General features: G+C 41.6%; 6 non-coding genes across 6 annotated transcripts; 1 reads left to right on the plus strand and 5 right to left on the minus strand.

Annotated features, from left to right (window-relative positions):
- The first annotated feature begins 3,158 nt into the window (after positions 1 to 3,158).
- trnag-ucc (transfer RNA glycine (anticodon UCC)) lies at positions 3,159 to 3,230 on the plus strand. Its single transcript has one exon. It is a non-coding gene; the product is annotated as a tRNA-Gly (tRNA).
- Positions 3,231 to 11,838: 8,608 nt separating this feature from the next.
- Positions 11,839 to 11,910, minus strand: trnap-cgg (transfer RNA proline (anticodon CGG)). The gene has a single exon. It is a non-coding gene; the product is annotated as a tRNA-Pro (tRNA).
- Positions 11,911 to 14,622: 2,712 nt separating this feature from the next.
- On the minus strand, positions 14,623 to 14,694 carry trnap-cgg (transfer RNA proline (anticodon CGG)). The gene has a single exon. It is a non-coding gene; the product is annotated as a tRNA-Pro (tRNA).
- Positions 14,695 to 18,050: 3,356 nt separating this feature from the next.
- Positions 18,051 to 18,122, minus strand: trnaq-uug (transfer RNA glutamine (anticodon UUG)). The gene has a single exon. It is a non-coding gene; the product is annotated as a tRNA-Gln (tRNA).
- A 1,337-nt stretch (positions 18,123 to 19,459) lies between these two features.
- trnaq-uug (transfer RNA glutamine (anticodon UUG)) lies at positions 19,460 to 19,531 on the minus strand. Its single transcript has one exon. It is a non-coding gene; the product is annotated as a tRNA-Gln (tRNA).
- A 2,775-nt stretch (positions 19,532 to 22,306) lies between these two features.
- trnap-ugg (transfer RNA proline (anticodon UGG)) lies at positions 22,307 to 22,378 on the minus strand. Its single transcript has one exon. It is a non-coding gene; the product is annotated as a tRNA-Pro (tRNA).
- Positions 22,379 to 24,855: the final 2,477 nt, after the last annotated feature.

Raw genomic sequence — 24,855 nt, forward strand, 5'->3', positions numbered from 1 at the left:
CACGAACACGGTGGTGTTCTCAATTTGTCTCTACGTCCCCCACAAGTGTCAGGGGACTCGTCTGAAGTCGGAACCCTCTATGTGCAAACATCTGTTTGTAGAATCCAAAATCTTTGGGCTACAAACTAATGTGACCCCACTTGTCACAATGTTCTCCGTTTTGCCCTACGTTTTCCACAAGTGTCACAGGACTAATCTGAAGGTAACAGGTACTGATTAAAATGATAGATTTTTTAACCAGGGACCTCTCGCACCCTAAGCCATAATAGTACAACTATACCAACGATCCGTTTGGTCAAAGAATTTTCACTTTCCACAAAAATGACGGTCAGGATATGAATCGATGTCTCCATGTTGCTTAAGAGCTTTACATATCATTGGTGGTATAGTGGTGAGCATAGCTGCCTTCCAAGCAGTTGACCAGGGTTCGATTCCCAGCCAATGAAGAGCATGAGATATTCACTAGGTTTAGGGGCTGGGTGTCATTTTAAGTGTATTACATTGGAATCAATGTCCTTGTTAGTGGAAGTCAGATTTGCTCTTAGTTTTTGCAGGTTTTCTAAATGAAGTGCGATATTGAGCCAACTAGTGAATATCCATCGCCTAAACCATTCAGCCACCTCGTCCTGCGCCCAAGAGGTGGCTGTTTGCAACCAGTGGCCAGAGATCTGCCTGTCTGAGCTTGTTAAAAGATCTGCAAAAGGGTTCATCCGGGATTTGAACCCGGGACCTCTCACACCCAAAGCGAGAATCATACCCCTAGACCAACGAGCCTTAGACAAGAATAAAATTGTTTTGCTTTCTGCGGCAATTACAATGAGGATATCAATTGTTCTTGTCCATGGTGCTTGGAAAGATTGAACCTCATGTGAGTGTTTGTGCTATACTTGTGAGCATAGCAGTCTTCCAAACTGTTGACCAGGCTTCAGTTCAAATCTTTTGTATTTCATCTGCTGTGTCTTTCACATTCTGTCTTCTTAAGCCGCGACAGCAAACTGATGATGAGTGTTGAAAATTAATATTGAGCAAAATGAGGTCAATTAATATTTTAAAAGAGAAAATGAAAAAATAAAACTTCAAAAAGAATGGAGCTCATTTATTTTGAGTCGATTGATGCATCAGTACGTGAATCAAAGTAAACGAACGTAAAAAATACCCATTCAAATCGATCAGTTTTCAACTAGAGAGATTGAAACGCGTCGTATCTGTCTCAAGCCTCCGTAACTGTTTATGTTACACCTCCACATCTGCAATAAATGGTGGTGGAGCTAGAGCGGTGTTTGTCAAACCATGAGACATACCAATAATCGGTATTCTCACAAAAACATCTGTAGCATCTGAACCGTTTGACCTACAACATCGTATGACCACTCCCTGGAAAGGGGAGACCCTCACGAACACGGTGGTGTTCTCAATTTGTCTCTACGTCCCCCACAAGTGTCAGGGGACTCGTCTGAAGTCGGAACCCTCTATGTGCAAACATCTGTTTGTAGAATCCAAAATCTTTGGGCTACAAACTAATGTGACCCCACTTGTCACAATGTTCTCCGTTTTGCCCTACGTTTTCCACAAGTGTCACAGGACTAATCTGAAGGTAACAGGTACTGATTAAAATGATAGATTTTTTAACCAGGGACCTCTCGCACCCTAAGCCATAATAGTACAACTATACCAACGATCCGTTTGGTCAAAGAATTTTCACTTTCCACAAAAATGACGGTCAGGATATGAATCGATGTCTCCATGTTGCTTAAGAGCTTTACATATCATTGGTGGTATAGTGGTGAGCATAGCTGCCTTCCAAGCAGTTGACCAGGGTTCGATTCCCAGCCAATGAAGAGCATGAGATATTCACTAGGTTTAGGGGCTGGGTGTCATTTTAAGTGTATTACATTGGAATCAATGTCCTTGTTAGTGGAAGTCAGATTTGCTCTTAGTTTTTGCAGGTTTTCTAAATGAAGTGCGATATTGAGCCAACTAGTGAATATCCATCGCCTAAACCATTCAGCCACCTCGTCCTGCGCCCAAGAGGTGGCTGTTTGCAACCAGTGGCCAGAGATCTGCCTGTCTGAGCTTGTTAAAAGATCTGCAAAAGGGTTCATCCGGGATTTGAACCCGGGACCTCTCACACCCAAAGCGAGAATCATACCCCTAGACCAACGAGCCTTAGACAAGAATAAAATTGTTTTGCTTTCTGCGGCAATTACAATGAGGATATCAATTGTTCTTGTCCATGGTGCTTGGAAAGATTGAACCTCATGTGAGTGTTTGTGCTATACTTGTGAGCATAGCAGTCTTCCAAACTGTTGACCAGGCTTCAGTTCAAATCTTTTGTATTTCATCTGCTGTGTCTTTCACATTCTGTCTTCTTAAGCCGCGACAGCAAACTGATGATGAGTGTTGAAAATTAATATTGAGCAAAATGAGGTCAATTAATATTTTAAAAGAGAAAATGAAAAAATAAAACTTCAAAAAGAATGGAGCTCATTTATTTTGAGTCGATTGATGCATCAGTACGTGAATCAAAGTAAACGAACGTAAAAAATACCCATTCAAATCGATCAGTTTTCAACTAGAGAGATTGAAACTCGTCGTATCTGTCTCAAGCTTCTGTAACTGTTTATGTTACAACTCCACATCTGCAATAAATGGTGGTGGAGCTAGAGCGGTGTTTGTCAAACCATGAGACATACCAATAATCGGTATTCTCACAAAAACATCTGTAGCATCTGAACCGTTTGACCTACAACATCGTATGACCACTCCCTGGAAAGGGGAGACCCTCACGAACACGGTGGTGTTCTCAATTTGTCTCTACGTCCCCCACAAGTGTCAGGGGACTCGTCTGAAGTCGGAACCCTCTATGTGCAAACATCTGTTTGTAGAATCCAAAATCTTTGGGCTACAAACTAATGTGACCCCACTTGTCACAATGTTCTCCGTTTTGCCCTACGTTTTCCACAAGTGTCACGGGACTAATCTGAAGGTAACAGGTACTGATTAAAATGATAGATTTTTTAACCAGGGACCTCTCGCACCCTAAGCCATAATAGTACAACTATACCAACGATCCGTTTGGTCAAAGAATTTTCACTTTCCACAAAAATGACGGTCAGGATATTAATCGATGTCTCCATGTTGCTTAAGAGCTTCACATAGCATTGGTGGTATAGTGGTGATCATAGCTGCCTTCCAAGCAGTTGACCAGGGTTCGATTCCCAGCCAATGCAGAGCATGATATATTCACTAGGTTTAGGAGCTGGGTGTCATTTCAAGTGTATTACATTGGAATCAATGTCCTTGTTAGTGGAAGTCAGATTTGCTCTTAGTTTTTGCAGGTTTTCTAAATGAAGTGCGATATTGAGCCAACTAGTGAATATCCATCGCCTAAACCATTCAGCCACCTCGTCCTGCGCCCAAGAGGTGGCTGTTTGCAACCAGTGGCCAGAGATCTGCCTGTCTGAGCTTGTTAAAAGATCTGCAAAAGGGTTCATCCGGGATTTGAACCCGGGACCTCTCGCACCCAAAGCGAGAATCATACCCCTAGACCAACGAGCCTTAGACAAGAATAAAATAGTTTTGCTTTCTGCGGCAATTACAATGAGGATATCAATTGTTCTTGTCCATGGTGCTTGGAAAGATTGAACCTCATGTGAGTGTTTGTGCTATACTTGTGAGCATAGCAGTCTTCCAAACTGTTGACCAGGCTTCAGTTCAAATCTTTTGTATTTCATCTGCTGTGTCTTTCACATTCTGTCTTCTTAAGCCGCGACAGCAAACTGATGATGAGTGTTGAAAATTAATATTGAGCAAAATGAGGTCAATTAATATTTTAAAAGAGAAAATGAAAAAATAAAACTTAAAAAAGAATGGAGCTCATTTATTTTGAGTCGATTGATGCATCAGTACGTGAATCAAAGTAAACGAACGTAAAAAATACCCATTCAAATCGATCAGTTTTCAACTAGAGAGATTGAAACGCGTCGTATCTGTCTCAAGCCTCCGTAAATGTTTATGTTACACCTCCACATCTGCAATAAATGGTGGTGGAGCTAGAGCGGTGTTTGTCAAACCATGAGACATACCAATAATCGGTATTCTCACAAAAACATCTGTAGCATCTGAACCGTTTGACCTACAACATCGTATGACCACTCCCTGGAAAGGGGAGACCCTCACGAACACGGTGGTGTTCTCAATTTGTCTCTACGTCCCCCACAAGTGTCAGGGGACTCGTCTGAAGTCGGAACCCTCTATGTGCAAACATCTGTTTGTAGAATCCAAAATCTTTGGGCTACAAACTAATGTGACCCCACTTGTCACAATGTTCTCCGTTTTGCCCTACGTTTTCCACAAGTGTCACAGGACTAATCTGAAGGTAACAGGTACTGATTAAAATGATAGATTTTTTAACCAGGGACCTCTCGCACCCTAAGCCATAATAGTACAACTATACCAACGATCCGTTTGGTCAAAGAATTTTCACTTTCCACAAAAATGACGGTCAGGATATGAATCGATGTCTCCATGTTGCTTAAGAGCTTTACATATCATTGGTGGTATAGTGGTGAGCATAGCTGCCTTCCAAGCAGTTGACCAGGGTTCGATTCCCAGCCAATGCAGAGCATGATATATTCACTAGGTTTAGGAGCTGGGTGTCATTTCAAGTGTATTACATTGGAATCAATGTCCTTGTTAGTGGAAGTCAGATTTGCTCTTAGTTTTTGCAGGTTTTCTAAATGAAGTGCGATATTGAGCCAACTAGTGAATATCCATCGCCTAAACCATTCAGCCACCTCGTCCTGCGCCCAAGAGGTGGCTGTTTGCAACCAGTGGCCAGAGATCTGCCTGTCTGAGCTTGTTAAAAGATCTGCAAAAGGGTTCATCCGGGATTTGAACCCGGGACCTCTCGCACCCAAAGCGAGAATCATACCCCTAGACCAACGAGCCTTAGACAAGAATAAAATAGTTTTGCTTTCTGCGGCAATTACAATGAGGATATCAATTGTTCTTGTCCATGGTGCTTGGAAAGATTGAACCTCATGTGAGTGTTTGTGCTATACTTGTGAGCATAGCAGTCTTCCAAACTGTTGACCAGGCTTCAGTTCAAATCTTTTGTATTTCATCTGCTGTGTCTTTCACATTCTGTCTTCTTAAGCCGCGACAGCAAACTGATGATGAGTGTTGAAAATTAATATTGAGCAAAATGAGGTCAATTAATATTTTAAAAGAGAAAATGAAAAAATAAAACTTAAAAAAGAATGGAGCTCATTTATTTTGAGTCGATTGATGCATCAGTACGTGAATCAAAGTAAACGAACGTAAAAAATACCCATTCAAATCGATCAGTTTTCAACTAGAGAGATTGAAACGCGTCGTATCTGTCTCAAGCCTCCGTAACTGTTTATGTTACACCTCCACATCTGCAATAAATGGTGGTGGAGCTAGAGCGGTGTTTGTCAAACCATGAGACATACCAATAATCGGTATTCTCACAAAAACATCTGTAGCATCTGAACCGTTTGACCTACAACATCGTATGACCACTCCCTGGAAAGGGGAGACCCTCACGAACACGGTGGTGTTCTCAATTTGTCTCTACGTCCCCCACAAGTGTCAGGGGACTCGTCTGAAGTCGGAACCCTCTATGTGCAAACATCTGTTTGTAGAATCCAAAATCTTTGGGCTACAAACTAATGTGACCCCACTTGTCACAATGTTCTCCGTTTTGCCCTACGTTTTCCACAAGTGTCACAGGACTAATCTGAAGGTAACAGGTACTGATTAAAATGATAGATTTTTTAACCAGGGACCTCTCGCACCCTAAGCCATAATAGTACAACTATACCAACGATCCGTTTGGTCAAAGAATTTTCACTTTCCACAAAAATGACGGTCAGGATATGAATCGATGTCTCCATGTTGCTTAAGAGCTTTACATATCATTGGTGGTATAGTGGTGAGCATAGCTGCCTTCCAAGCAGTTGACCAGGGTTCGATTCCCAGCCAATGAAGAGCATGAGATATTCACTAGGTTTAGGGGCTGGGTGTCATTTTAAGTGTATTACATTGGAATCAATGTCCTTGTTAGTGGAAGTCAGATTTGCTCTTAGTTTTTGCAGGTTTTCTAAATGAAGTGCGATATTGAGCCAACTAGTGAATATCCATCGCCTAAACCATTCAGCCACCTCGTCCTGCGCCCAAGAGGTGGCTGTTTGCAACCAGTGGCCAGAGATCTGCCTGTCTGAGCTTGTTAAAAGATCTGCAAAAGGGTTCATCCGGGATTTGAACCCGGGACCTCTCGCACCCAAAGCGAGAATCATACCCCTAGACCAACGAGCCTTAGACAAGAATAAAATAGTTTTGCTTTCTGCGGCAATTACAATGAGGATATCAATTGTTCTTGTCCATGGTGCTTGGAAAGATTGAACCTCATGTGAGTGTTTGTGCTATACTTGTGAGCATAGCAGTCTTCCAAACTGTTGACCAGGCTTCAGTTCAAATCTTTTGTATTTCATCTGCTGTGTCTTTCACATTCTGTCTTCTTAAGCCGCGACAGCAAACTGATGATGAGTGTTGAAAATTAATATTGAGCAAAATGAGGTCAATTAATATTTTAAAAGAGAAAATGAAAAAATAAAACTTAAAAAAGAATGGAGCTCATTTATTTTGAGTCGATTGATGCATCAGTACGTGAATCAAAGTAAACGAACGTAAAAAATACCCATTCAAATCGATCAGTTTTCAACTAGAGAGATTGAAACGCGTCGTATCTGTCTCAAGCCTCCGTAAATGTTTATGTTACACCTCCACATCTGCAATAAATGGTGGTGGAGCTAGAGCGGTGTTTGTCAAACCATGAGACATACCAATAATCGGTATTCTCACAAAAACATCTGTAGCATCTGAACCGTTTGACCTACAACATCGTATGACCACTCCCTGGAAAGGGGAGACCCTCACGAACACGGTGGTGTTCTCAATTTGTCTCTACGTCCCCCACAAGTGTCAGGGGACTCGTCTGAAGTCGGAACCCTCTATGTGCAAACATCTGTTTGTAGAATCCAAAATCTTTGGGCTACAAACTAATGTGACCCCACTTGTCACAATGTTCTCCGTTTTGCCCTACGTTTTCCACAAGTGTCACAGGACTAATCTGAAGGTAACAGGTACTGATTAAAATGATAGATTTTTTAACCAGGGACCTCTCGCACCCTAAGCCATAATAGTACAACTATACCAACGATCCGTTTGGTCAAAGAATTTTCACTTTCCACAAAAATGACGGTCAGGATATGAATCGATGTCTCCATGTTGCTTAAGAGCTTTACATATCATTGGTGGTATAGTGGTGAGCATAGCTGCCTTCCAAGCAGTTGACCAGGGTTCGATTCCCAGCCAATGCAGAGCATGATATATTCACTAGGTTTAGGAGCTGGGTGTCATTTCAAGTGTATTACATTGGAATCAATGTCCTTGTTAGTGGAAGTCAGATTTGCTCTTAGTTTTTGCAGGTTTTCTAAATGAAGTGCGATATTGAGCCAACTAGTGAATATCCATCGCCTAAACCATTCAGCCACCTCGTCCTGCGCCCAAGAGGTGGCTGTTTGCAACCAGTGGCCAGAGATCTGCCTGTCTGAGCTTGTTAAAAGATCTGCAAAAGGGTTCATCCGGGATTTGAACCCGGGACCTCTCGCACCCAAAGCGAGAATCATACCCCTAGACCAACGAGCCTTAGACAAGAATAAAATAGTTTTGCTTTCTGCGGCAATTACAATGAGGATATCAATTGTTCTTGTCCATGGTGCTTGGAAAGATTGAACCTCATGTGAGTGTTTGTGCTATACTTGTGAGCATAGCAGTCTTCCAAACTGTTGACCAGGCTTCAGTTCAAATCTTTTGTATTTCATCTGCTGTGTCTTTCACATTCTGTCTTCTTAAGCCGCGACAGCAAACTGATGATGAGTGTTGAAAATTAATATTGAGCAAAATGAGGTCAATTAATATTTTAAAAGAGAAAATGAAAAAATAAAACTTAAAAAAGAATGGAGCTCATTTATTTTGAGTCGATTGATGCATCAGTACGTGAATCAAAGTAAACGAACGTAAAAAATACCCATTCAAATCGATCAGTTTTCAACTAGAGAGATTGAAACGCGTCGTATCTGTCTCAAGCCTCCGTAACTGTTTATGTTACACCTCCACATCTGCAATAAATGGTGGTGGAGCTAGAGCGGTGTTTGTCAAACCATGAGACATACCAATAATCGGTATTCTCACAAAAACATCTGTAGCATCTGAACCGTTTGACCTACAACATCGTATGACCACTCCCTGGAAAGGGGAGACCCTCACGAACACGGTGGTGTTCTCAATTTGTCTCTACGTCCCCCACAAGTGTCAGGGGACTCGTCTGAAGTCGGAACCCTCTATGTGCAAACATCTGTTTGTAGAATCCAAAATCTTTGGGCTACAAACTAATGTGACCCCACTTGTCACAATGTTCTCCGTTTTGCCCTACGTTTTCCACAAGTGTCACAGGACTAATCTGAAGGTAACAGGTACTGATTAAAATGATAGATTTTTTAACCAGGGACCTCTCGCACCCTAAGCCATAATAGTACAACTATACCAACGATCCGTTTGGTCAAAGAATTTTCACTTTCCACAAAAATGACGGTCAGGATATGAATCGATGTCTCCATGTTGCTTAAGAGCTTTACATATCATTGGTGGTATAGTGGTGAGCATAGCTGCCTTCCAAGCAGTTGACCAGGGTTCGATTCCCAGCCAATGAAGAGCATGAGATATTCACTAGGTTTAGGGGCTGGGTGTCATTTTAAGTGTATTACATTGGAATCAATGTCCTTGTTAGTGGAAGTCAGATTTGCTCTTAGTTTTTGCAGGTTTTCTAAATGAAGTGCGATATTGAGCCAACTAGTGAATATCCATCGCCTAAACCATTCAGCCACCTCGTCCTGCGCCCAAGAGGTGGCTGTTTGCAACCAGTGGCCAGAGATCTGCCTGTCTGAGCTTGTTAAAAGATCTGCAAAAGGGTTCATCCGGGATTTGAACCCGGGACCTCTCACACCCAAAGCGAGAATCATACCCCTAGACCAACGAGCCTTAGACAAGAATAAAATTGTTTTGCTTTCTGCGGCAATTACAATGAGGATATCAATTGTTCTTGTCCATGGTGCTTGGAAAGATTGAACCTCATGTGAGTGTTTGTGCTATACTTGTGAGCATAGCAGTCTTCCAAACTGTTGACCAGGCTTCAGTTCAAATCTTTTGTATTTCATCTGCTGTGTCTTTCACATTCTGTCTTCTTAAGCCGCGACAGCAAACTGATGATGAGTGTTGAAAATTAATATTGAGCAAAATGAGGTCAATTAATATTTTAAAAGAGAAAATGAAAAAATAAAACTTCAAAAAGAATGGAGCTCATTTATTTTGAGTCGATTGATGCATCAGTACGTGAATCAAAGTAAACGAACGTAAAAAATACCCATTCAAATCGATCAGTTTTCAACTAGAGAGATTGAAACGCGTCGTATCTGTCTCAAGCCTCCATAACTGTTTATGTTACAACTCCGCATCTGCAATAAATGGTGGTGGAGCTAGAGCGGTGTTTGTCAAACCATGAGACATACCAATAATCGGTATTCTCACAAAAACATCTGTAGCATCTGAACCGTTTGACCTACAACATCGTATGACCACTCCCTGGAAAGGGGAGACCCTCACGAACACGGTGGTGTTCTCAATTGGTCTCTACGTCCCCCACAAGTGTCAGGGGACTCGTCTGAAGTCGGAACCCTCTATGTGCAAACATCTGTTTGTAGAATCCAAAATCTTTGGGCTACAAACTAATGTGACCCCACTTGTCACAATGTTCTCCGTTTTGCCCTACGTTTTCCACAAGTGTCACGGGACTAATCTGAAGGTAACAGGTACTGATTAAAATGATAGATTTTTTAACCAGGGACCTCTCGCACCCTAAGCCATAATAGTACAACTATACCAACGATCCGTTTGGTCAAAGAATTTTCACTTTCCACAAAAATGACGGTCAGGATATGAATCGATGTCTCCATGTTGCTTAAGAGCTTTACATATCATTGGTGGTATAGTGGTGAGCATAGCTGCCTTCCAAGCAGTTGACCAGGGTTCGATTCCCAGCCAATGAAGAGCATGAGATATTCACTAGGTTTAGGGGCTGGGTGTCATTTTAAGTGTATTACATTGGAATCAATGTCCTTGTTAGTGGAAGTCAGATTTGCTCTTAGTTTTTGCAGGTTTTCTAAATGAAGTGCGATATTGAGCCAACTAGTGAATATCCATCGCCTAAACCATTCAGCCACCTCGTCCTGCGCCCAAGAGGTGGCTGTTTGCAACCAGTGGCCAGAGATCTGCCTGTCTGAGCTTGTTAAAAGATCTGCAAAAGGGTTCATCCGGGATTTGAACCCGGGACCTCTCACACCCGAAGCAAGAATCATACCCCTAGACCAACGAGCCTTAGACAAGAATAAAATTGTTTTGCTTTCTGCGGCAATTACAATGAGGATATCAATTGTTCTTGTCCATGGTGCTTGGAAAGATTGAACCTCATGTGAGTGTTTGTGCTATACTTGTGAGCATAGCAGTCTTCCAAACTGTTGACCAGGCTTCAGTTCAAATCTTTTGTATTTCATCTGCTGTGTCTTTCACATTCTGTCTTCTTAAGCCGCGACAGCAAACTGATGATGAGTGTTGAAAATTAATATTGAGCAAAATGAGGTCAATTAATATTTTAAAAGAGAAAATGAAAAAATAAAACTTCAAAAAGAATGGAGCTCATTTATTTTGAGTCGATTGATGCATCAGTACGTGAATCAAAGTAAACGAACGTAAAAAATACCCATTCAAATCGATCAGTTTTCAACTAGAGAGATTGAAACGCGTCGTATCTGTCTCAAGCCTCCATAACTGTTTATGTTACAACTCCGCATCTGCAATAAATGGTGGTGGAGCTAGAGCGGTGTTTGTCAAACCATGAGACATACCAATAATCGGTATTCTCACAAAAACATCTGTAGCATCTGAACCGTTTGACCTACAACATCGTATGACCACTCCCTGGAAAGGGGAGACCCTCACGAACACGGTGGTGTTCTCAATTGGTCTCTACGTCCCCCACAAGTGTCAGGGGACTCGTCTGAAGTCGGAACCCTCTATGTGCAAACATCTGTTTGTAGAATCCAAAATCTTTGGGCTACAAACTAATGTGACCCCACTTGTCACAATGTTCTCCGTTTTGCCCTACGTTTTCCACAAGTGTCACGGGACTAATCTGAAGGTAACAGGTACTGATTAAAATGATAGATTTTTTAACCAGGGACCTCTCGCACCCTAAGCCATAATAGTACAACTATACCAACGATCCGTTTGGTCAAAGAATTTTCACTTTCCACAAAAATGACGGTCAGGATATGAATCGATGTCTCCATGTTGCTTAAGAGCTTTACATATCATTGGTGGTATAGTGGTGAGCATAGCTGCCTTCCAAGCAGTTGACCAGGGTTCGATTCCCAGCCAATGAAGAGCATGAGATATTCACTAGGTTTAGGGGCTGGGTGTCATTTTAAGTGTATTACATTGGAATCAATGTCCTTGTTAGTGGAAGTCAGATTTGCTCTTAGTTTTTGCAGGTTTTCTAAATGAAGTGCGATATTGAGCCAACTAGTGAATATCCATCGCCTAAACCATTCAGCCACCTCGTCCTGCGCCCAAGAGGTGGCTGTTTGCAACCAGTGGCCAGAGATCTGCCTGTCTGAGCTTGTTAAAAGATCTGCAAAAGGGTTCATCCGGGATTTGAACCCGGGACCTCTCACACCCGAAGCGAGAATCATACCCCTAGACCAACGAGCCTTAGACAAGAATAAAATTGTTTTGCTTTCTGCGGCAATTACAATGAGGATATCAATTGTTCTTGTCCATGGTGCTTGGAAAGATTGAACCTCATGTGAGTGTTTGTGCTATACTTGTGAGCATAGCAGTCTTCCAAACTGTTGACCAGGCTTCAGTTCAAATCTTTTGTATTTCATCTGCTGTGTCTTTCACATTCTGTCTTCTTAAGCCGCGACAGCAAACTGATGATGAGTGTTGAAAATTAATATTGAGCAAAATGAGGTCAATTAATATTTTAAAAGAGAAAATGAAAAAATAAAACTTCAAAAAGAATGGAGCTCATTTATTTTGAGTCGATTGATGCATCAGTACGTGAATCAAAGTAAACGAACGTAAAAAATACCCATTCAAATCGATCAGTTTTCAACTAGAGAGATTGAAACGCGTCGTATCTGTCTCAAGCCTCCATAACTGTTTATGTTACAACTCCGCATCTGCAATAAATGGTGGTGGAGCTAGAGCGGTGTTTGTCAAACCATGAGACATACCAATAATCGGTATTCTCACAAAAACATCTGTAGCATCTGAACCGTTTGACCTACAACATCGTATGACCACTCCCTGGAAAGGGGAGACCCTCACGAACACGGTGGTGTTCTCAATTGGTCTCTACGTCCCCCACAAGTGTCAGGGGACTCGTCTGAAGTCGGAACCCTCTATGTGCAAACATCTGTTTGTAGAATCCAAAATCTTTGGGCTACAAACTAATGTGACCCCACTTGTCACAATGTTCTCCGTTTTGCCCTACGTTTTCCACAAGTGTCACGGGACTAATCTGAAGGTAACAGGTACTGATTAAAATGATAGATTTTTTAACCAGGGACCTCTCGCACCCTAAGCCATAATAGTACAACTATACCAACGATCCGTTTGGTCAAAGAATTTTCACTTTCCACAAAAATGACGGTCAGGATATGAATCGATGTCTCCATGTTGCTTAAGAGCTTTACATATCATTGGTGGTATAGTGGTGAGCATAGCTGCCTTCCAAGCAGTTGACCAGGGTTCGATTCCCAGCCAATGAAGAGCATGAGATATTCACTAGGTTTAGGGGCTGGGTGTCATTTTAAGTGTATTACATTGGAATCAATGTCCTTGTTAGTGGAAGTCAGATTTGCTCTTAGTTTTTGCAGGTTTTCTAAATGAAGTGCGATATTGAGCCAACTAGTGAATATCCATCGCCTAAACCATTCAGCCACCTCGTCCTGCGCCCAAGAGGTGGCTGTTTGCAACCAGTGGCCAGAGATCTGCCTGTCTGAGCTTGTTAAAAGATCTGCAAAAGGGTTCATCCGGGATTTGAACCCGGGACCTCTCACACCCGAAGCAAGAATCATACCCCTAGACCAACGAGCCTTAGACAAGAATAAAATTGTTTTGCTTTCTGCGGCAATTACAATGAGGATATCAATTGTTCTTGTCCATGGTGCTTGGAAAGATTGAACCTCATGTGAGTGTTTGTGCTATACTTGTGAGCATAGCAGTCTTCCAAACTGTTGACCAGGCTTCAGTTCAAATCTTTTGTATTTCATCTGCTGTGTCTTTCACATTCTGTCTTCTTAAGCCGCGACAGCAAACTGATGATGAGTGTTGAAAATTAATATTGAGCAAAATGAGGTCAATTAATATTTTAAAAGAGAAAATGAAAAAATAAAACTTCAAAAAGAATGGAGCTCATTTATTTTGAGTCGATTGATGCATCAGTACGTGAATCAAAGTAAACGAACGTAAAAAATACCCATTCAAATCGATCAGTTTTCAACTAGAGAGATTGAAACGCGTCGTATCTGTCTCAAGCCTCCATAACTGTTTATGTTACAACTCCGCATCTGCAATAAATGGTGGTGGAGCTAGAGCGGTGTTTGTCAAACCATGAGACATACCAATAATCGGTATTCTCACAAAAACATCTGTAGCATCTGAACCGTTTGACCTACAACATCGTATGACCACTCCCTGGAAAGGGGAGACCCTCACGAACACGGTGGTGTTCTCAATTGGTCTCTACGTCCCCCACAAGTGTCAGGGGACTCGTCTGAAGTCGGAACCCTCTATGTGCAAACATCTGTTTGTAGAATCCAAAATCTTTGGGCTACAAACTAATGTGACCCCACTTGTCACAATGTTCTCCGTTTTGCCCTACGTTTTCCACAAGTGTCACGGGACTAATCTGAAGGTAACAGGTACTGATTAAAATGATAGATTTTTTAACCAGGGACCTCTCGCACCCTAAGCCATAATAGTACAACTATACCAACGATCCGTTTGGTCAAAGAATTTTCACTTTCCACAAAAATGACGGTCAGGATATGAATCGATGTCTCCATGTTGCTTAAGAGCTTTACATATCATTGGTGGTATAGTGGTGAGCATAGCTGCCTTCCAAGCAGTTGACCAGGGTTCGATTCCCAGCCAATGAAGAGCATGAGATATTCACTAGGTTTAGGGGCTGGGTGTCATTTTAAGTGTATTACATTGGAATCAATGTCCTTGTTAGTGGAAGTCAGATTTGCTCTTAGTTTTTGCAGGTTTTCTAAATGAAGTGCGATATTGAGCCAACTAGTGAATATCCATCGCCTAAACCATTCAGCCACCTCGTCCTGCGCCCAAGAGGTGGCTGTTTGCAACCAGTGGCCAGAGATCTGCCTGTCTGAGCTTGTTAAAAGATCTGCAAAAGGGTTCATCCGGGATTTGAACCCGGGACCTCTCACACCCGAAGCGAGAATCATACCCCTAGACCAACGAGCCTTAGACAAGAATAAAATTGTTTTGCTTTCTGCGGCAATTACAATGAGGATATCAATTGTTCTTGTCCATGGTGCTTGGAAAGATTGAACCTCATGTGAGTGTTTGTGCTATACTTGTGAGCATAGCAGTCTTCCAAACTGTTGACCAGGCTTCAGTTCAAATCTTTTGTATTTCATCTGCTGTGTCTTTCACATTCTGTCTTCTTAAGCCGCGACAGCAAACTGATGATGAGTGTTGAAAATTAATATTGAGCAAAATGAGGTCAATTAATATTTTAAAAGAGAAAATGAAAAAATAAAACTTCAAAAAGAATGGAGCTCATTTATTTTGAGTCGATTGATGCATCAGTACGTGAATCAAAGTAAACGAACGTAAAAAATACCCATTCAAATCGATCAGTTTTCAACTAGAGAGATTGAAACGCGTCGTATCTGTCTCAAGCCTCCGTAACTGTTTATGTTACAACTCCACATCTGCAATAAATGGTGGTGGAGCTAGAGCGGTGTTTGTCAAACCATGAGACATACCAATAATCGGTATTCTCACAAAAACATATGTAGCATCTGAACCGTTTGACCTACAACATCGTATGACCACTCCCTGGAAAGGGGAGACCCTCACGAACACGGTGGTGTTCTCAATTTGTCTCTACGTCCCCCACAAGTGTCAGGGGACTCGTCTGAAGTCGGAACCCTCTATGTGCAAACATCTGTTTGTAGAATCCAAAATCTTTGGGCTACAAACTAATGTGACCCCACTTGTCACAATGTTCTCCGTTTTGCCCTACGTTTTCCACAAGTGTCACGGGACTAATCTGAAGGTAACAGGTACTGATTAAAATGATAGATTTTTTAAGCAGGGACCTCACACAATATTGAGCAAAATGAGGTCAATTAATATTTTAAAAGAGAAAATGAAAAAATAAAACTTCAAAAAGAATGGAGCTCATTTATTTTGAGTCGATTGATGCATCAGTACGTGAATCAAAGTAAACGAACGTAAAAAATACCCATTCAAATCGATCAGTTTTCAACTAGAGAGATTGAAACGCGTCGTATCTGTCTCAAGCCTCCATAACTGTTTATGTTACAACTCCGCATCTGCAATAAATGGTGGTGGAGCTAGAGCGGTGTTTGTCAAACCATGAGACATACCAATAATCGGTATTCTCACAAAAACATCTGTAGCATCTGAACCGTTTGACCTACAACATCGTATGACCACTCCCTGGAAAGGGGAGACCCTCACGAACACGGTGGTGTTCTCAATTTGTCTCTACGTCCCCCACAAGTGTCAGGGGACTCGTCTGAAGTCGGAACCCTCTATGTGCAAACATCTGTTTGTAGAATCCAAAATCTTTGGGCTACAAACTAATGTGACCCCACTTGTCACAATGTTCTCCGTTTTGCCCTACGTTTTCCACAAGTGTCACGGGACTAATCTGAAGGTAACAGGTACTGATTAAAATGATAGATTTTTTAACCAGGGACCTCTCGCACCCTAAGCCATAATAGTACAACTATACCAACGATCCGTTTGGTCAAAGAATTTTCACTTTCCACAAAAATGACGGTCAGGATATGAATCGATGTCTCCATGTTGCTTAAGAGCTTTACATATCATTGGTGGTATAGTGGTGAGCATAGCTGCCTTCCAAGCAGTTGACCAGGGTTCGATTCCCAGCCAATGAAGAGCATGAGATATTCACTAGGTTTAGGGGCTGGGTGTCATTTTAAGTGTATTACATTGGAATCAATGTCCTTGTTAGTGGAAGTCAGATTTGCTCTTAGTTTTTGCAGGTTTTCTAAATGAAGTGCGATATTGAGCCAACTAGTGAATATCCATCGCCTAAACCATTCAGCCACCTCGTCCTGCGCCCAAGAGGTGGCTGTTTGCAACCAGTGGCCAGAGATCTGCCTGTCTGAGCTTGTTAAAAGATCTGCAAAAGGGTTCATCCGGGATTTGAACCCGGGACCTCTCACACCCAAAGCGAGAATCATACCCCTAGACCAACGAGCCTTAGACAAGAATAAAATTGTTTTGCTTTCTGCGGCAATTACAATGAGGATATCAATTGTTCTTGTCCATGGTGCTTGGAAAGATTGAACCTCATGTGAGTGTTTGTGCTATACTTGTGAGCATAGCAGTCTTCCAAACTGTTGACCAGGCTTCAGTTCAAATCTTTTGTATTTCATCTGCTGTGTCTTTCACATTCTGTCTTCTTAAGCCGCGACAGCAAACTGATGATGAGTGTTGAAAATTAATATTGAGCAAAATGAGGTCAATTAATATTTTAAAAGAGAAAATGAAAAAATAAAACTTCAAAAAGAATGGAGCTCATTTATTTTGAGTCGATTGATGCATCAGTACGTGAATCAAAGTAAACGAACGTAAAAAATACCCATTCAAATCGATCAGTTTTCAACTAGAGAGATTGAAACGCGTCGTATCTGTCTCAAGCCTCCGTAACTGTTTATGTTACAACTCCACATCTGCAATAAATGGTGGTGGAGCTAGAGCGGTGTTTGTCAAACCATGAGACATACCAATAATCGGTATTCTCACAAAAACATATGTAGCATCTGAACCGTTTGACCTACAACATCGTATGACCACTCCCTGGAAAGGGGAGACCCTCACGAACACGGTGGTGTTCTCAATTTGTCTCTACGTCCCCCACAAGTGTCAGGGGACTCGTCTGAAGTCGGAACCCTCTATGTGCAAACATCTGTTTGTAGAATCCAAAATCTTTGGGCTACAAACTAATGTGACCCCACTTGTCACAATGTTCTCCGTTTTGCCCTACGTTTTCCACAAGTGTCACGGGACTAATCTGAAGGTAACAGGTACTGATTAAAATGATAGATTTTTTAACCAGGGACCTCTCGCACCCTAAGCCATAATAGTACAACTATACCAACGATCCGTTTGGTCAAAGAATTTTCACTTTCCACAAAAATGACGGTCAGGATATGAATCGATGTCTCCATGTTGCTTAAGAGCTTTACATATCATTGGTGGTATAGTGGTGAGCATAGCTGCCTTCCAAGCAGTTGACCAGGGCTCGATTCCCAGCCAATGAAGAGCATGAGATATTCACTAGGTTTAGGGGCTGGGTGTCATTTTAAGTGTATTACATTGGAATCAATGTCCTTGTTAGTGGAAGTCAGATTTGCTCTTAGTTTTTGCAGGTTTTCTAAATGAAGTGCGATATTGAGCCAACTAGTGAATATCACAATAGATACGCAGTCCATCGCCTAAACCATTCAGCCACCTCGTCCTGCGCCCAAGAGGTGGCTGTTTGCAACCAGTGGCCAGAGATCTGCCTGTCTGAGCTTGTTAAAAGATCTGCAAAAGGGATCATCCGGGATTTGAACCCGGGACCTCTCGCACCAAAAGCGAGAATCATACCCCTAGACCAACGAGCCTTAGACAAGAATAAAATTGTTTTGCTTTCTGCGGCAATTACAATGAGGATATCAATTGTTCTTGTCCATGGTGCTTGGAAAGATTGAACCTCATGTGAGTGTTTGTGCTATACTTGTGAGCATAGCAGTCTTCCAAACTGTTGACCAGGCTTCAGTTCAAATCTTTTGTATTTCATCTGCTGTGTCTTTCACATTCTGTCTTCTTAAGCCGCGACAGCAAACTGATGATGAGTGTTGAAAATTAATATTGAGCAAAATGAGGTCAATTAATATTTTAAAAGAGAAAATGAAAAAATAAAACTTCAAAAAGAATGGAGCTCATTTATTTTGAGTCGATTGATGCATCAGTACGTGAATCAAAGTAAACGAACGTAAAAAATACCCATTCAAATCGATCAGTTTTCAACTAGAGAGATTGAAACGCGTCGTATCTGTCTCAAGCCTCCGTAACTGTTTATGTTACAACTCCACATCTGCAATAAATGGTGGTGGAGCTAGAGCGGTGTTTGTCAAACCATGAGACATACCAATAATCGGTATTCTCACAAAAACATATGTAGCATCTGAACCGTTTGACCTACAACATCGTATGACCACTCCCTGGAAAGGGGAGACCCTCACGAACACGGTGGTGTTCTCAATTTGTCTCTACGTCCCCCACAAGTGTCAGGGGACTCGTCTGAAGTCGGAACCCTCTATGTGCAAACATCTGTTTGTAGAATCCAAAATCTTTGGGCTACAAACTAATGTGACCCCACTTGTCACAATGTTCTCCGTTTTGCCCTACGTTTTCCACAAGTGTCACGGGACTAATCTGAAGGTAACAGGTACTGATTAAAATGATAGATTTTTTAACCAGGGACCTCTCGCACCCTAAGCCATAATAGTACAACTATACCAACGATCCGTTTGGTCAAAGAATTTTCACTTTCCACAAAAATGACGGTCAGGATATGAATCGATGTCTCCATGTTGCTTAAGAGCTTTACATATCATTGGTGGTATAGTGGTGAGCATAGCTGCCTTCCAAGCAGTTGACCAGGGTTCGATTCCCAGCCAATGAAGAGCATGAGATATTCACTAGGTTTAGGGGCTGGGTGTCATTTTAAGTGTATTACATTGGAATCAATGTCCTTGTTAGTGGAAGTCAGATTTGCTCTTAGTTTTTGCAGGTTTTCTAAATGAAGTGCGATATTGAGCCAACTAGTGAATATCACAATAGATACGCAGTCCATCGCCTAAACCATTCAGCCACCTCGTCCTGCGCCCAAGAGGTGGCTGTTTGCAACCAGTGGCCAGAGATCTGCCTGTCTGAGCTTGTTAAAAGATCTGCAAAAGGGATCATCCGGGATTTGAACCCGGGACCTCTCGCACCAAAAGCGAGAATCATACCCCTAGACCAACGAGCCTTAGACAAGAATAAAATTGTTTTGCTTTCTGCGGCAATTACAATGAGGATATCAATTGTTCTTGTCCATGGTGCTTGGAAAGATTGAACCTCATGTGAGTGTTTGTGCTATACTTGTGAGCATAGCAGTCTTCCAAACTGTTGACCAGGCTTCAGTTCAAATCTTTTGTATTTCATCTGCTGTGTCTTTCACATTCTGTCTTCTTAACCTGTTAGGGCTAGGGGGCAGCATTTGCACGTCTGGATAAAAAAATGTACCCGATTTAATCTGGTTACTAATCCTACCCAGTAACTAGAATATGCATATACTTATTATATATGGATAGAAAACACTCTAAAGTTTCTAAAACTGTTTGAATGGTGTCTGTGAGTATAACAGAACTCATTTGGCAGGCAAAACCCTGAGACATTTTCTGACAGGAAGTTGAAACCTGATGTGTTGTATTACCTTTAAACCTATCCCATTGAAAAACACAGGGGCTGAGGAATATTTTGGCACTTCCTATTGCTTCCACTAGATGTCACCAGCCTTTACAAAGTGTTTTGAGTCTTCTGGAGGGAGATCTGACCGAACAAGAGCCATGGAACGATGATGTCCCATTAGACACCTGGCGCGCGAGTTCATGTTGGGTACCCTCGTTCCAATACGCTATAAAAGAGTATGCATTCGTCCACCTTGAATATTATTCATGTTCTGGTTAAAAAAGGCCCTAATGATTTATGCTATACAACGTTTGACATGTTTGAACGAACGTAAATATATTTTTTCCCCTCGTTCATGACGAGAAGTCCGGCTGGCTTAGATCATGTGCTAACAAGACGGAGATTTTTGGACATAAATGATGAGCTTTTTTGAACAAAACTACATTCGTTATGGACCTGTGATACCTGGAAGTGACATCTGATGAAGAGAATCAAAGGTAATGGATTATTTACATAGTATTTTCGATTTTAGATCTCCCCAACATGACGTCTAGTCTGTATCGCAACGCGTATTTTTCTGGGCGCAGTGCTCAGATTATTGCAAAGTGTGATTTCCCAGTAAGGTTATTTTTAAATCTGGCAAGTTGATTGCGTTCAAGAGATGTAAATCTATAATTCTTTAAATGACAATATAATATTTTACCAATGTTTTCTAATTTTAATTATTTAATTTGTGACGCTGACTTGACTGCCGGTTATTGGAGGGAAACGATTTCCTCAACATCAATGCCATAGTAAAACGCTGTTTTTGGATATAAATATGAACTTGATAGAACTAAAAATGCATGCATTGTGTAACATAATGTCCTAGGAGTGTCATCTGATGGAGATTGTAAAAGGTTAGTGCATCATTTTAGCTGGTTTTATGGTTTTGGTGACCCTGTCTTTGACTTGACAAAACATTACACACAACTCTTGTAAATGTACTGTCCTAACATACTCTAAATTTATGCTTTCGCCGTAAAACCTTTTTGAAATCGTAAAACGTGGTTAGATTAAGGAGATGTTTATCTTTCAAAGGGTGTAAAATAGTTGTATGTTTGAAAAATTTGAATTTTGACATTTATTTGGATTCAAATTTGCCGGTCTTGAAATGCACCTGCTGTTGATGGAGTGCACCACGGGTGGCACGCTAGCGTCCCACCTAGCCCATAGAGGTTAAGCCGCGACAGCAAACTGATGATGAGTGTTGACAAATGAATATTGAGCAAAATGAGGTCAATTAATATTTTAAAAGAGAAAATGAAAAAATAAAACTTAAAAAAGAATGGAGCTCATTTATTTTGAGTCGATTGATGCATCAGTACGTGAATCAAAGTAAACGAACGTAAAAAATACCCATTCAAATCGATCAGTTTTCAACTAGAGAGATTGAAACGCGTCGTATCTGTCTCAAGCCTCCGTAACTGTTTATGTTACACCTCCACATCTGCAATAAATGGTGGTGGAGCTAGAGCGGTGTTTGTCAAACCATGAGACATACCAATAATCGGTATTCTCACAAAAACATCTGTAGCATCTGAACCGTTTGACCTACAACATCGTATGACCACTCCCTGGAAAGGGGAGACCCTCACGAACACGGTGGTGTTCTCAATTTGTCTCTACGTCCCCCACAAGTGTCAGGGGACTCGTCTGAAGTCGGAACCCTCTATGTGCAAACATCTGTTTGTAGAATCCAAAATCTTTGGGCTACAAACTAATGTGACCCCACTTGTCACAATGTTCTCCGTTTTGCCCTACGTTTTCCACAAGTGTCACGGGACTAATCTGAAGGTAACAGGTACTGATTAAAATGATAGATTTTTTAACCAGGGACTTTTCGCACCCTAAGCCATAATAGTACAACTATACCAACGATCCGTTTGGTCAAAGAATTTTCACTTTCCACAAAAATGACGGTCAGGATATGAATCGATGTCTCCATGTTGCTTAAGAGCTTCACATAGCATTGGTGGTATAGTGGTGAGCATAGCTGCCTTCCAAGCAGTTGACCAGGGTTCGATTCCCAGCCAATGCAGAGCATGAGATATTCACTAGGTTTAGGGGCTGGGTGTCATTTCAAGTGTATTACATTGGAATCAATGTCCTTGTTAGTGGAAGTCAGATTTGCTCTTAGTTTTTGCAGGTTTTCTAAATGAAGTGCGATATTGAGCCAACTAGTGAATATCACAATAGATACGCAGTCCATCGCCTAAACCATTCAGCCACCTCGTCCTGCGCCCAAGAGGTGGCTGTTTGCAACCAGTGGCCAGAGATCTGCCTGTCTGAGCTTGTTAAAAGATCTGCAAAAGGGCTCATCCGGGATTTGAACCCGGGACCTCTCGCACCCAAAGCGAGAATCATACCCCTAGACCAACGAGCCTTAGACAAGAATAAAATTGTTTTGCTTTCTGCGGCAATTACAATGAGGATATCAATTGTTCTTGTCCATGGTGCTTGGAAAGATTGAACCTCATGTGAGTGTTTGTGCTATACTTGTGAGCATAGCAGTCTTCCAAACTATTGACCAGGCTTCAGTTCAAATCTTTTGTATTTCATCTGCTGTGTCTTTCACATTCTGTCTTCTTAAGCCGCGACAGCAAACTGATGATGAGTGTTGACAAATGAATATTGAGCAAAATGAGGTCAATTAATATTTTAAAAGAGAAAATGAAAAAATAAAACTTAAAAAAGAATGGAGCTCATTTATTTTGAGTCGATTGATGCATCAGTACGTGAATCAAAGTAAACGAACGTAAAAAATACCCATTCAAATCGATCAGTTTTCAACTAGAGAGATTGAAACGCGTCGTATCTGTCTCAAGCCTCCGTAACTGTTTATGTTACACCTCCACATCTGCAATAAATGGTGGTGGAGCTAGAGCGGTGTTTGTCAAACCATGAGACATACCAATAATCGGTATTCTCACAAAAACATCTGTAGCATCTGAACCGTTTGACCTACAACATCGTATGACCACTCCCTGGAAAGGGGAGACCCTCACGAACACGGTGGTGTTCTCAATTTGTCTCTACGTCCCCCACAAGTGTCAGGGGACTCGTCTGAAGTCGGAACCCTCTATGTGCAAACATCTGTTTGTAGAATCCAAAATCTTTGGGCTACAAACTAATGTGACCCCACTTGTCACAATGTTCTCCGTTTTGCCCTACGTTTTCCACAAGTGTCACGGGACTAATCTGAAGGTAACAGGTACTGATTAAAATGATAGATTTTTTAACCAGGGACCTCTCGCACCCTAAGCCATAATAGTACAACTATACCAACGATCCGTTTGGTCAAAGAATTTTCACTTTCCACAAAAATGACGGTCAGGATATGAATCGATGTCTCCATGTTGCTTAAGAGCTTCACATAGCATTGGTGGTATAGTGGTGAGCATAGCTGCCTTCCAAGCAGTTGACCAGGGTTCGATTCCCAGCCAATGCAGAGCATGAGATATTCACTAGGTTTAGGGGCTGGGTGTCATTTCAAGTGTATTACATTGGAATCAATGTCCATGTTAGTGGAAGTCAGATTTGCTCTTAGTTTTTGCAGGTTTTCTAAATGAAGTGCGATATTGAGCCAACTAGTGAATATCACAATAGATACGCAGTCCATCGCCTAAACCATTCAGCCACCTCGTCCTGCGCCCAAGAGGTGGCTGTTTGCAACCAGTGGCCAGAGATCTGCCTGTCTGAGCTTGTTAAAAGATCTGCAAAAGGGCTCATCCGCGATTTGAACCCGGGACCTCTCGCACCCAAAGCGAGAATCATACCCCTAGACCAACGAGCCTTAGACAAGAATAAAATTGTTTTGCTTTCTGCGGCAATTACAATGAGGATATCAATTGTTCTTGTCCATGGTGCTTGGAAAGATTGAACCTCATGTGAGTGTTTGTGCTATACTTGTGAGCATAGCAGTCTTCCAAACTGTTGACCAGGCTTCAGTTCAAATCTTTTGTATTTCATCTGCTGTGTCTTTCACATTCTGTCTTCTTAACCTGTTAGGGCTAGGGGGCAGCATTTGCACGTCTGGATAAAAAAATGTACCCGATTTAATCTGGTTACTAATCCTACCCAGTAACTAGAATATGCATATACTTATTATATATGGATAGAAAACACTCTAAAGTTTCTAAAACTGTTTGAATGGTGTCTGTGAGTATAACAGAACTCATTTGGCAGGCAAAACCCTGAGACATTTTCTGACAGGAAGTTGAAACCTGATGTGTTGTATTACCTTTAAACCTATCCCATTGAAAAACACAGGGGCTGAGGAATATTTTGGCACTTCCTATTGCTTCCACTAGATGTCACCAGCCTTTACAAAGTGTTTTGAGTCTTCTGGAGGGAGATCTGACCGAACAAGAGCCATGGAACGATGATGTCCCATTAGACACCTGGCGCGCGAGTTCATGTTGGGTACCCTCGTTCCAATACGCTATAAAAGAGTATGCATTCGTCCACCTTGAATATTATTCATGTTCTGGTTAAAAAAGGCCCTAATGATTTATGCTATACAACGTTTGACATGTTTGAACGAACGTAAATATATTTTTTCCCCTCGTTCATGACGAGAAGTCCGGCTGGCTTAGATCATGTGCTAACAAGACGGAGATTTTTGGACATAAATGATGAGCTTTTTTGAACAAAACTACATTCGTTATGGACCTGTGATACCTGGAAGTGACATCTGATGAAGAGAATCAAAGGTAATGGATTATTTACATAGTATTTTCGATTTTAGATCTCCCCAACATGACGTCTAGTCTGTATCGCAACGCGTATTTTTCTGGGCGCAGTGCTCAGATTATTGCAAAGTGTGATTTCCCAGTAAGGTTATTTTTAAATCTGGCAAGT

Source organism: Salmo salar, chromosome 03 (genome assembly GCF_965601325.2).
Source record: "Salmo salar chromosome 03, fSalSal1, whole genome shotgun sequence".
Classification (NCBI taxonomy): domain Eukaryota; kingdom Metazoa; phylum Chordata; class Actinopteri; order Salmoniformes; family Salmonidae; genus Salmo; species Salmo salar.